This window comes from Alligator sinensis, unplaced genomic scaffold (genome assembly GCF_000455745.1).
Source record: "Alligator sinensis unplaced genomic scaffold, ASM45574v1 scaffold321_1, whole genome shotgun sequence".
Lineage (NCBI taxonomy): Eukaryota > Metazoa > Chordata > Crocodylia > Alligatoridae > Alligator > Alligator sinensis.
The window spans coordinates 2,398,516-2,410,923 of NW_005841969.1; positions in this window are offsets into that span (position 1 = coordinate 2,398,516).

The window sequence follows — 12,408 nt, forward strand, 5'->3', positions numbered from 1 at the left end:
TTAGGAAGAACTTCTTCACAGTTCGAGTGGCCAGGGTCTGGAACGGGCTCCCAAGGGAGGTGATGCTCTCCCCTACCCTGGGGGTCTTCAAGAGGAGGTTAGATGAGTATCTAGCTGGGGTCATCTAGACCCAGCACTCTTTCGGACTCGATGATCTATTGAGGTCCCTTCCGACCCTAACATCTATGAATCTATGAATCTATGAATCCCTGTGTTAGGTGACTTTTTGAAGATACCGGAGACCCAGATTTAATTTCTTTCTCTGCCTAAGGGTATTAAACCTGCTTTTCCCACCTCCCAGATTTTTTGGGTCAGTTGCTTTCAAGTCTTTTCTGTTGAAATAATTCCACTGCTCAGCAAATACTAAAAATATTTACTGGAGCAGGAACCAGAACTCCTCCTCCCTGGATAGTGCACAAGCCATGAGATAAGAGTAATTTTCTATTTGTATTTCATGCAAAGTAGAACGGAATCAGCAAGAGAGATTGAAAGCTACTCAGCATAATCTGGCACCCAAAAGCATAGCAATGTGGCCAGGCATCTAGTGCACAAGGGCAGCACAGCAGCAACTTCTTTTTGCTGCTGCGCCACCACCATAATCACCAGCGGCAGTCATTTTTTTTTCCCACCGCTCCCCCTTAGTTGTCCCAGTCATCCTGCCTTGGTAATACCACTACTAGCGACTAACTGGTAGGTAACTTTTATAGGAGATGTGGGTTCAAATCCTATCAAGTGAAGAGTGATATGACTCTAGGTCTTTCAGGTCCTGGGCGAGTGCTAAAAACACAGGACCCCTAAGTAAAAAGTAGGGGCACCTCTTTCATGGCTTTATCAGCCTACTTCAAAAAATGTTGTCAGAGAAAAACTATCCAGCTAATTTAAACCCAATTCACAAACAGGTTTTGTCACCCATAAATGCATTGTTTGGCAAATAAATTATTTTGTATCCCCTCCCCCCTAAGAGAAAATCTTCTTGCCCTATATTAAGGGATAGTATATCAGGATTTCTTCACCTGTATGCTATAATCCAGGGCTGTCCAACTTGCCTTACTGCACCACACAGTCCCCCACCCCCCATTCTGCACTACTGCCCCTACATTGCATGCAGTCCCTGGGTCCCCTTGGCTGCAGGCTCCAAGGCCCTGTGGGCTATGCTGGTGGGGGTAGACAGCAGGAGATGAAGGAGGAACCTGGAGAATGTGGTGGCAGCATCAGAAGAGCAATGGAGGATGGAGGGAGTGGTACTCAGATCAGGAGCCAAAAGGCCCCAGATTAGCCACTCAGGGGCTAGATGGGGCCCACGGGCTGCAGTTGGTCAGCCCTTGTGTAGACCATGTGAGTACACAATGCTCCCTACTGTTTCCACTGCAATATTATTCTGCCTTCTACTGCACAATCTCCTCCACAAATCTGTGCCTTAATGATTTCATCTAATCTTCAGTTCCTTAGCATTCCTTTTATTAGCCTACATTAAAAATAAAATCACAAGATGTCAGGATCAGACACACATTTTATAGAAAAAATGTTTGACTATCAAGGGGTGCATCTACACGTTCATTAATGCACTTTTGCTACTGTAAAAGTCACAGATATAGGATTCTTTGGGTGCATCTACGCATGCACTTTAATGCACAGTAGCCTAATTTTACTGCACATTAGCGTATTAGCACAGTTTTTCCCATGATGCTCTAATGCGCAGTAAAATAGGCTACTGTGCATTAAAGTGCATGTGTAGATGCACCCAAAGAATCCTATTTCTGTGACAGAGGGGCAGCATTAATCAGAGATGTAAAGATTCTTGCACTGAAGGATAGCAAGGTGTAGAGGAGAATCTACTTCAAAAGCATGAAATAGGCAGTATTTCAAAGTATGCACATAATTATATCCCTGTTAAATCACTTTGTTAAGTATCAAGTAGCATGTCTATATCTAAGTTTGGAGAAGTGGTAGCATTTTTCTTAATTATGAAGTCAGTAGGTGTATTTTCTGAATGTTTGGATATACATTTTTGGGCCTAGAACTGCGTCTTTCCTGTTTTACTCTCCAGTGCTCCTTTGTGACTACTTATATACCACACTGGCTTGAAGTGGTACATCTGTTCATTCATTATGCTCTGTTCAAGCCTTTAAATATCTGGATCAAACCCCAGACTCCAGATTTACCTGCCATTTTAATATAGTTGAGCAATCTCTTCTCCACTTGGCAGTCACTGTTATTGCACGTACCATCCAGTAGAAAATGATAAATTTTTCCTTGTGCACAATAAATGTGTTCCTACAATAGGTTAATGCTTGTACCCTGCAGTTATTTCAAACAGGTGGGCACTCTGACTCTTACCATTAGACAGGCTACAACATGCAAATGTATTGATCAAGTCGAAGATGTACTTCTGACTTGTGCTGATCAATGTATTCATTCTCCAAGGGATTTACAGTGTAACAAGCAGGAAATATATACCATTGCTAGATTTCCGTCTCTTCAGGGAGCAACTGAGTGCATATATAGAAGAGCTAAAGCTCCAATGCACTGTAAAATGAAATGACATTTCCACATAAAATCTTAATTGTGAATATTTGAGTAAAATATGAGGAGCAATGACAGACATGTTTGTCAAGCCTTGAAGAATTATATCATCTGATATCACAGCTATTGAACTTCTATACAGCTGCACCACCTCTTCTTGTGAAATATCCCAAGCTGAATGCAGTTATAAGGAAACCACAAGCAGCTATAGGTTTACCTTTTTGATTAATCCATTGGTGTTTGTTCTTCCTTCTGAGCTATCACTGAACCTGTGTCTCAGCACAGTATTAGGTAGTACCAGGATAGCTCAAACTCCAAGATCTATCTTTATTCCTTCTATCATGCCCCACCTATTGACCTCAGATCCACAGTATGAAGTGTATCTGAATGCAGAATTTATATTTGCACATTACTCAAAAAGGGTAAAGGAAACTAGCATGTGGTCCAATTTAGCAAGATTCTTGTGCCTCAGGCAACATGAAAGTATCAGGATACATCTAACCGTAACTTCAGTGCCCATTGACAAATCTGGTATAGTCACCACCCATATTTCAGGGACGTTAAAGGGAAAGCATCTAAAAATACAAGTCAGATTATTTTAAAGGAATAACTCCCCACAGTGTTTCATTTAATATTCTACACCGTGAACAATACAAAGTTACATGTTTGTGCCACAATGTACGATCCTTTGTATGATTGTCTGAGTACATTTTTATCTGACTGAATGCTTAGTAGCTCATTTTGGATAATGTGAACCCATAAAACCCTTCCCATGACATACTGCAATTGACCTTTACTTGAAGCTCAGCTTTAGCAGTGTCAATCAATAGTCATGCATTTTCTGCTGTCAGTCCAAGAGTGTTTACACAAGGAAGATATCCTCTCTACACCTGCACTCCATGCAGAAATTGACCCTGTAAATTTGACTATCATAAATATGCTTTTAGTGCTTGTGTTTAAGGTACAAGATCTGTTCACACAAGTTTGTTGAAACATCCTGCTCTTCATTTAAAAATCTGTGAATAAAATAGCCATACCTGGCCTATGGCACTAGTCCAGATCTTCAGGGATGTTTTGCATTTGTCTGTCCTACTCTGTGCTGGCATGGAAAGAGAGGTCTGGTTTGTGTAGGCTGCAACTAGTGGTGAACTAAAGCTATAAGTCAACGGGACTCAATGCTGACGCACAGCAAAGACAGTAGAAGCAGCCATTCTCCCTAAGGTCCATTGCAATGAAGGCAACAGATAAAAGCCCTATAAGCACATCAGAAAGCCATCCTGGCTAGAGTATGCTATGCTCAGCCCTGCCTGATGCATAATTTGAAATTTTGGTGTCCTGGGCAGTGCAGGGGGAGGGAGGAAAACAATTGCTTACCTCTTGTACAGCAGCTGCCAGTGGTGGCGGCAATAGGGGCTGCTGCTGTCTCAGTGCAAGCTCCCTGAACAGGGGTGGTGGCAGCAGTGACTCTCCAGGCCCCCAAGGGACTAACATTCTAGCACCCACTCTGAACCACTGCCCAGGGCTGGTGCCACACTTACCACTCCAAGTTACACTACTGGTTCAGTCTTAATTCAGCACCAGATTTCTCTCTCTTCCCACAGCCGTGGCCACCTTATACCAATAGGATAGAGACTGTGCCACACGGTCTTAGACTGAGTATACTTCCTCTGCATGTTTGGCTATTGTTCCTCAAAACTGGAGCTACTCTGACACAGACAGTGCTTTGGGACCAAAGATGGAAGGACAGTTTGTAAAAGCAGAACATTGTTAAAGACTTATCACCCATGAGACTTCTATACAGCTACTGGACAGTAGTGCTTCCCAAGAGGCACATACAGGACCCTGTAAATCTTATTTTTGGCCTTCAGTTGCATAATTCACTCTGCAGTGGATTATGCAACAGTGGCTGGTGCATATATGAGCACACTCCTATAAGCAGCTAACGGACTTACTCCCTTAATAGAGAGAGTCTATGTTGAAAATTGAAGGTCCTGGGTTGAAACCTTGATAATGACCCATTGTGTGGTGTGCTCCGTGCTTTAAGAAAAGAGATTTAAATACTGATATAATTTACAAAGATTATTTTCCATTCTAAAATGATTACAATTCATCCATCTGTTCTACAGTCATAATCAAACATATCCTAATAAAATTGTAACACTAAATAATAATATAACAAGTATTTTCCCTAATCCCAAATTGTTGGGTTCATTCTTATCTAGTAGTTGGGATAGGCACAGCAGGAGGAATAGTCCATGTCTATTCGGAGTGATTAATAGAACTGTAAGCTATAATTAGATGTGCTTACACAGGGGACCTGCTACTAGAGCATTAAGCATCTTTAAGAGGATGATCTTTTGCACCAATAGGTCCAACAGTACGCATGAGAGTTACATAGATTTATTCTCCTAAATAGCTCAATAGTTACACATAGGGTATTGCTACATGTTACACTTAGTGCAGATTAACAGCACTTACAATGCTAGTGTCCTAGGCATTCAAGCAGTAAAACACATGCTAAGTGCCATCCTGGTGTAGTAAAGTTACACCTTTTCCAGCAAGGAGTATCTCCAGATGATGTTATGTAGCATGCTAACCTAACATCCAACTGCTCCACAGAGGTAACAAGACTCTAGTGTGGTGTGGGGGTAGGAGCCTGTTTGCAGCTCCCAGCCCCCTGTACCTCAGGTCAGCTAGTTCAAGGCTCCAGTGCAGTGCGGGGGCTGGGAGCAACCCTGAAACTTCATGGAACTGGTTCCAGCCCTTGCACAGCATGGGTGTGGTAAGAAGGCTGCAAACCAGACAAACAGCTGTTTGTCAGGCTCCCCTCCCTGCCAGTGCACTGGAGCCACTGCAAGGCTCTAGTGTGGTGTGGGGGCTAGGAAAGACCCTAGAACTGCATGGGAGCTGATCCCAGCCCCTGAACCACACATGAGCCAGTTCAAGGCTGAGGCTGGGTGTGGTTCACACCAGCTCCAGTGTGGTGCCAGAGTCTCTCCCAACCCTCACACTGCACCAGAACCTTGAACTGACTCCAGTATAGGGAGGGGGCCTGACTTCAGTGAACTGGCTCCAGTGCAATCCCAGGGCTGAGAACAAAAATCAAACCCCACCTGAGTCTGGAATTGGACTGCATTTAGATCATAATAAGTCTTAACATGTGACTGCTCAGAAACTTTCTAAGCTGTATTTTTGCATACTATGATCTAAACAGAACATGTGCTAAGTAGGGGTGTGCGAAGCGGGCCCTATTTGATTTGGATTTGAATTCAGCCCAAATCAAGGACAGTGATTTAATTTGTTGATTTGGATCACTGGCCTTGATTCAATTCAGCTGACTCTGAATCTGAAGAGTCGATACTGATTTGGAGAATCAGCTATTCGGACATAGACACAGCTTTAAAAGTTTTTTCTACATACCTTGAGGTAGCAGGCACAGCTTGTGAATGCTGCAATGCTGGGTTGCATGGAGCATCCCACAGGAGTGCTGGGGGGTAGGGAGGGGTCCTCCACATGTTCGGGAGTGAACTTGGAAGTGGACCGGAAGTACTTCCAGTCCTTCTGGGGAGTGTGCTGGGGAGGCCCCCTGCACCTCCCTGGCTCAGTGATTGACCACGGGGGACACTGGGTGCCCCCCCACAGACCCAGGAGGCACCACTACCCGGTAGACCCAGAAATGGGCTGGAAGTGCTTCTGGTCCACTTCCGGGTCTGCTACTGAGCATGCTGGGGAGCCCCTGCACTCCATGTGCCCCAGCATCGCAGTGTTCATGAGCCTCTAGAGGTATGTCGAAAAAACATTTAAAGCTGTCTCTATGTCCAAATCTCTGAATCTTTCCGAATCTCTCTGAATTGATTTGGAGGGTTCTGATTCGATTTGAATCAGAGAGATTAAAGGGTCCTCTGATTCGATTTGGATTCAGAGATTCGGCCACCAAATCAGGCCGAATCTCTGCTGAATTGAATCAGGGACCAAAGCTTCACAGAGCCCTAGTGCTAAGTGTAACATGTAACAATACCCATACATGGACAGGTCATCAGAGAGTTCTCTTTTGGCGGATGGATGAAAGGAAAAGTAATTATTATATTAGAAGTCCAATATAGGTACTTATTTATTTAAAAGCATTTCATCCTTGAAACAACACCACAATGATATTTCTAGATTGGAAAACTCTAACTAACACAGGTGCTGAGTACGTGGGGACCCAAGGACCCTGCCTCCCCTCAGAAAGAGGTCAGGGTGACCACCCATCCCTAATTGAAGACTGACAAGCCCAGGTTGCTGTGGACCCCTGCAAGGAGCTGCAGGGAGTGGGACGCAGGGGGCACCCATGCATGTGTGCATGCACACACATGCATGTGGCCAGGAATATAGTCCCAGGCAGCAGTGGAGAGTACTCCCTCAGCTGCCTGCAGGTAAGTCCGGGGGCGGGGGGTGGGGGTGCAAATTGAGGCCCTCATGGTGAGGGAAGGAGTGGGGCAGGGGCTGGGGGTGCTGCCAAGCCATGGCAGTGCATAGGGCCTGGGGATGGGGGGAGTGGGAGAGAGCCATGGTGTGTCTAGGTGCTGGGGGGGGCTGGCTCCCTGCCATTGCATGCACTCCTGGGGAAGGAGGCATGGAGAGGCGCCTATGCCAACTAGCACAGCTCCACCTTGTTTTGGAGAATTAAAAGTTGTCTGTGATGTCAGATAACAGTGCCATTGTCTCAAAAGGAATCAAGACAAAAAGAACCAAGAGGGAAGTCTCAGATGGCCAGGGGAACTCCTTATCATCATTGATAATGAATATAAAATGTAGAGTGCATGTGAAGAACCATTTTCTTAAGTGATTGCTGGGAAGAAGTCAGTGTTGCATAGATCACACCTGTGATGTCTGGCAGTGTATGAATATATTTTCACACTGTTTCTCCAAGTTACAACAATGGGTGCCTTTCCAAGGCTGATCAAGTCCTCCTCAGTCCATCCATCTTCAGCAATAATTTATCTTAACATTCCAAAATCTGAAACCACTTCATGGAAGTCAGGCAACCTTTGTTTCCCCATTTTACAGTTGGATAAACTGATGATACAAGAGATGAAGTTTGTTCAAGGCCACACATCAGATCAGCAGCATGGCCAGATCTGTCTTCTATCTAATTCTGTATTCACTGGGCCATCCTGCTGTGTTAGGTCACAAAATGTAGGGTAGGGTTCACATAACCCTATGATATTTCAGTCACTCACATAGACTTCGGTTTAAAAAAAATGATTTGATTGTTGTGAGAGAGCTCAGATTTTCTCCCACACAATCTTCTCAATAAATGTGGTCTCCAACATTTGGCTTCAGGAAGCTTGAGCCCATTCACACCGTTACTGAAGGATAAAATTAGCTGTTTCTCATAGCAATAAACACAGTTCAGGGCATATTCCAAAACATGGAACTGTTAACCGAACTGGTGCGGGAACATCCTCAACCAAACGTGCACAAACCTTTCTATGCTACACAGTAGTAGGCCAGGCTTGCAGCCAACACTATGAACCTACAGTACAGATGGGTACTGTTACATAACTCTATGTTTTTAGATTTACAAACTATTTGTTTGTAAATGTTTCACTTCTCTAAAAGGACCAAATTCCATATAATTTTCAAGTTAAATTAAAGGCATCCAAATGCCCTGCCTGGGTCTTTATATATTCATAAAGGGTTTTGCCTAATATCCTACTTAACTATTTATAATCAGCATTCTTTTATATTCTGACCATTAAAATGATCTTCCTGCTGGACATAATACAGGCTTAGAGCGTCTGGTTTGGAACATCATCTTTCAACTCCCAGTTTTATATCTTTGAAAAATACAAAGTGGAATATGAGCCCATAGAAAAGTTAATACCACAGTACTCTTCAGACAACAGTTTCATCTGAATGAAGGGCTCAGAAATCAACTTAAGTTCTGGACACCAACATAAAGTGGCCAGCCCACAGTAAAAAGGCACTCTCTCAACTTGGATCCAAACTACATTAAAGTCAAGGAATATGTGAACGGATTACTGGAAAAAAAAATGTTTCCCAAGTCCAGTTCCCGGATGTCACGTCATATAATCACTTTCATAAACTGACAATTAATCCAGTTTTAAGTCTGTTCCAGAAATTCAGTCTTCTAATGGTAAGAAATCTTCTTCCCATTTCCACCCTAAATTAATGGCCACTTGTTACACATTTGTTTTCATGCCAGCCTTTTCTTTTAGCTTAAATAATTTACTTCCCTTCCTTATGTTTGCCTCCCATGATGTACTAACTGAAAGAAATCATATACCCTGTAATCCTTGGTTTTGCTGGGCTAACCAGGACAAGCTCTTTCAGTCTCTGCTCTCAAGATAAGCTTTCCATTACTTATGTGGCAGCCCTTTGCTATACTTGTTCCAAGCTGCCACCTGGCCCTAGGCCTCAAAGCCCAAGATCCAGACCATCCTTTGCACTCCAGCCAAGTAGTTGCAAGCCAGAAAACCAATTACCACCTGAACCCCTTCTACACTCAGGCCAATAAGCTCATCAAATCTGCAGATGGCATGTCACCTACAGTATGGACATCCATCCCATCAGTGGAGCAGGCAACATGCTGCACAAGAACTGTGGCTAAAGAACTCCATCTCCAACACTAGCGTCTACCACTCAAGATGGCAGCTACCCCACAGGGCCTGGACTGCTCTTAACCATCTGAAAATGGGTGTTGGATGGTTGAAGGTGGGCATGCACTCTTGGGGCCTCTTCAATGACACTGGCTGCAGCTTTGGTGCTCAAGCTCAGATGGCCAACCACATCATGTATGAATGCCCTTACTTATTGACATTTATCATTCTACCTGTTGTTGGCTTTCTGGCTTTCATGCTTCTGACATACGAGTGCTGCAGTGACACTTGCTTCAATATCATCTTTCTTGAACATGGGTGACCAGAACTATACTCCGTATTCCAGTTAAGATCTCACTACTTACTGCCGTGTACTTTCCTAGCTCAGCTGATACATCTTTAGATTACATTTGTTTTGTTTTTTTCCACAGCTGCTTCATATTGGTGACTCTGCCATCTATTAATCACCAAGGTTGTTCTCTTCCTCCATCATTTTCAGCTGAGGAGACTTCAGCTGATAGCAAAAATTCTTATAGAACCATTGAATCATAGAATGAAGGACCAGAAGGGACCTATAAGATCATCAGATCTGGTCCCCTGCCATGGGCACCAGGTAATTGGGCTCAAACAAGCTCAATGAGGTATTTGTCCAGCCTCCATTTAAAGACTGCCAGAGATTATGACTGCACGACCTTTGCTGGATGTGTGTTCCAGATTCTTGTTACCCATACAGAACAGAAGTTTTTCCTTATGTCCAGCCAAAACTTTTTCTCGACCAGCTTGTATCCATTGGTTTGCATCTTCCTAGGGAGGGGTGTGAAGGGGCCTTTTCTGAAAAGTTGTTCACCTTGGTCCTGGTGTTCTCCTTTGACATATTTGTAGGTGGCTATCAAGCTGTCTCTAAGCCTTCTTTTGCTCAGGCTGAACAGCCCCATATCCTGAAGTTTCTCTTCATAGGGCCTCACCCCTAGGCCTTTGATCATGTGGGTGACCCTTCTCTGCACCCTTTCAAGCTTGTCCACATCCTTCTTGAAGTGTGGTGCCCAGAACTGGATGTGGTACTCCAGCTGTGGCCTCACCAATGCCGAATAGAGGGGGAGGAGCACCTCTCTGGATCTGTTGGCGACACATCTGCTGATGCATGCCAGAGTTCTATTTCCTCTGTTGGTGACTTCATCACACTGGTGGCTCATATTCATCTTCTGGTCGATTGTCACCCCTAGGTCCCTTTTGGATGCAGTGCCAGCCAGTGGATCACCACCCATCATATAGATACAGTGAGGGTTCTTCCTATCCAGATGAAGGACCCGGCATTTGTCCCTATTGAACCTCATCTGGTTTTGTTCAGCCCATAGAATCAGTCTGTCAAGGTTGTCCTGAATCCCTGACCTATCCTCTGATGTGTCCACTTGTCCCCACAGTTTGGTATCGTCTGCAAACTTAATCATTGCATTTTTCACTCCCTTGTCCAAGTCATTAATAAAGATATTAAAAAGTACAGGCCCAAGCACTAGTCCCTGGGGTACATCATTGAAGATGGCCTTCCAGGATGAGGCCACCCCATCAATCCTTGTTGGGATTGGCTGCTGAGCCAGTTCCCAACCCACCTCACTGTAGCCTGGTCTAGGCCAGAACTCTCCAACTTAGCTGAGAGGATTTCATGGGAAACAGTATCAAAGGCCTTGCTGAGATCTAGGTAGATGATGTCCACCTCCTGTCCCATGTCCAGGTGATTAGTTACCTGGTCATAAAAGGATGCCAGGTTTATAAGGCATGACCATCCCTCTACAAAGCCATGCTGGGTGCTTCTCAGTACCCTACCAGATGTGAGCTTGTGGGTGATGTCCTCCTTGACAATTTTTTCAAAGATCTTCCCCAGGACTGAAGTCAGACTGACTTGAAAGCGTCCAACTGATCTAAGAGTATCTTCACATGTTCTGGACTGATTTTATGAGGACTGCTGTCATTGCTGTATTCTTTGTGCTCCTGGTCTGGTGACCAATTCTTGCCTGAATTCAGGAATAGTGATGCAAATAATTGTTGAGGAGTTGTGCCTTTTCACAGGGGTCAACTGTGGGCTTCCCCACTGTGTTCTGTAGGGGTGCCCCAATGGAGCTTGATTTTTTTCTTGCTCCCTATGTACCTATGGAAGGATTTTTGTTGTCATTAATTTTGATCTCCAGCTTGACTTTCATGGATGCCTTGGCTTTCCTTGTCCTGTGTCTACAGATCCTGGCCACATAAGCATAGTCTTCTCTGGATCCCAAACCATTTTTCCATTGGGTGTACAGTTATTTTTCCTTTTTGAGAAGTTCCTTGATGTTTCTGTTGAGCCAGATGGGTCTCTTGGCCCCTCTCCCTCTTTTTGATCTCATGGGGATGGCCTCTTTTAAGCTATAAGAATAGCCTCCTTGAGGAAGTACCATCCTTCTTGAGCTCCCAAGTCATCCAAACGCTGGTTGCAAAGGGTCTTTCCAGCTAGACTCCTGAGTATACCAACATCTGCCTATCTGAAGTCTAGGACTTTTGTTCTGCTTGTAGAGTTCCCAGCCTTACAGTGGATGGTGAATCTGATTGGATTGTGATCACTGTTACCCAGAGAACCTCCAATCTTCAGTTCACCTACAACGTATTCCCCTTTGGCCAGCACCAAGTCCAGAGAGGCTTTACTTCTAGTCGGTCCCTTCACAGCCTATATCAAGAACAGGTCATCTATAGTCACCAGGAAGTTGGTTGATCTTCTGGAGCAGGCTGTATGATTTTCCTAACAAATGTTGAAGGAGTTGAAGTCACCCACAACAATCAAGTCTTTAGTACTGACTGCTTCAGCCAGTTTGCTGTAGAATGCCAAGTCATAATCCTCTTCTTGGTGGGGTGGCCTCTAATAGACTCCCACCATCAGGTCCCTTTCTCCCAAGCCCCCTTGTAACTTGACCCAGAGTGTCTCAAGGGACTTCCCCGTCCCATCAAATGTAACCTACAGGGAGGGTGTGACAGGGGGCCTCCTGGGGCCGGACTCTGTGGCCCGCCCACCTGTCACCGTGACAGGAGGCCTACTCAGGGCCGAGCTCTTTGTGGCCTGCCCACCTGTCTCTGGGCAACCGCCCGCTTATCTCGCCTGCCACGCCTTTGATGATAATTGATTCGTACATCGATGTCAATTAAGCAGGAGGCTGCCCATTGTAGTGCCCCGATGCCAGGGGGCGCTCTGCGGCTCCGACCTCCCCTAATACCGCAGCCCAAGCCTCGCAGATGGCATCTCGGTGTTAACACTATCACC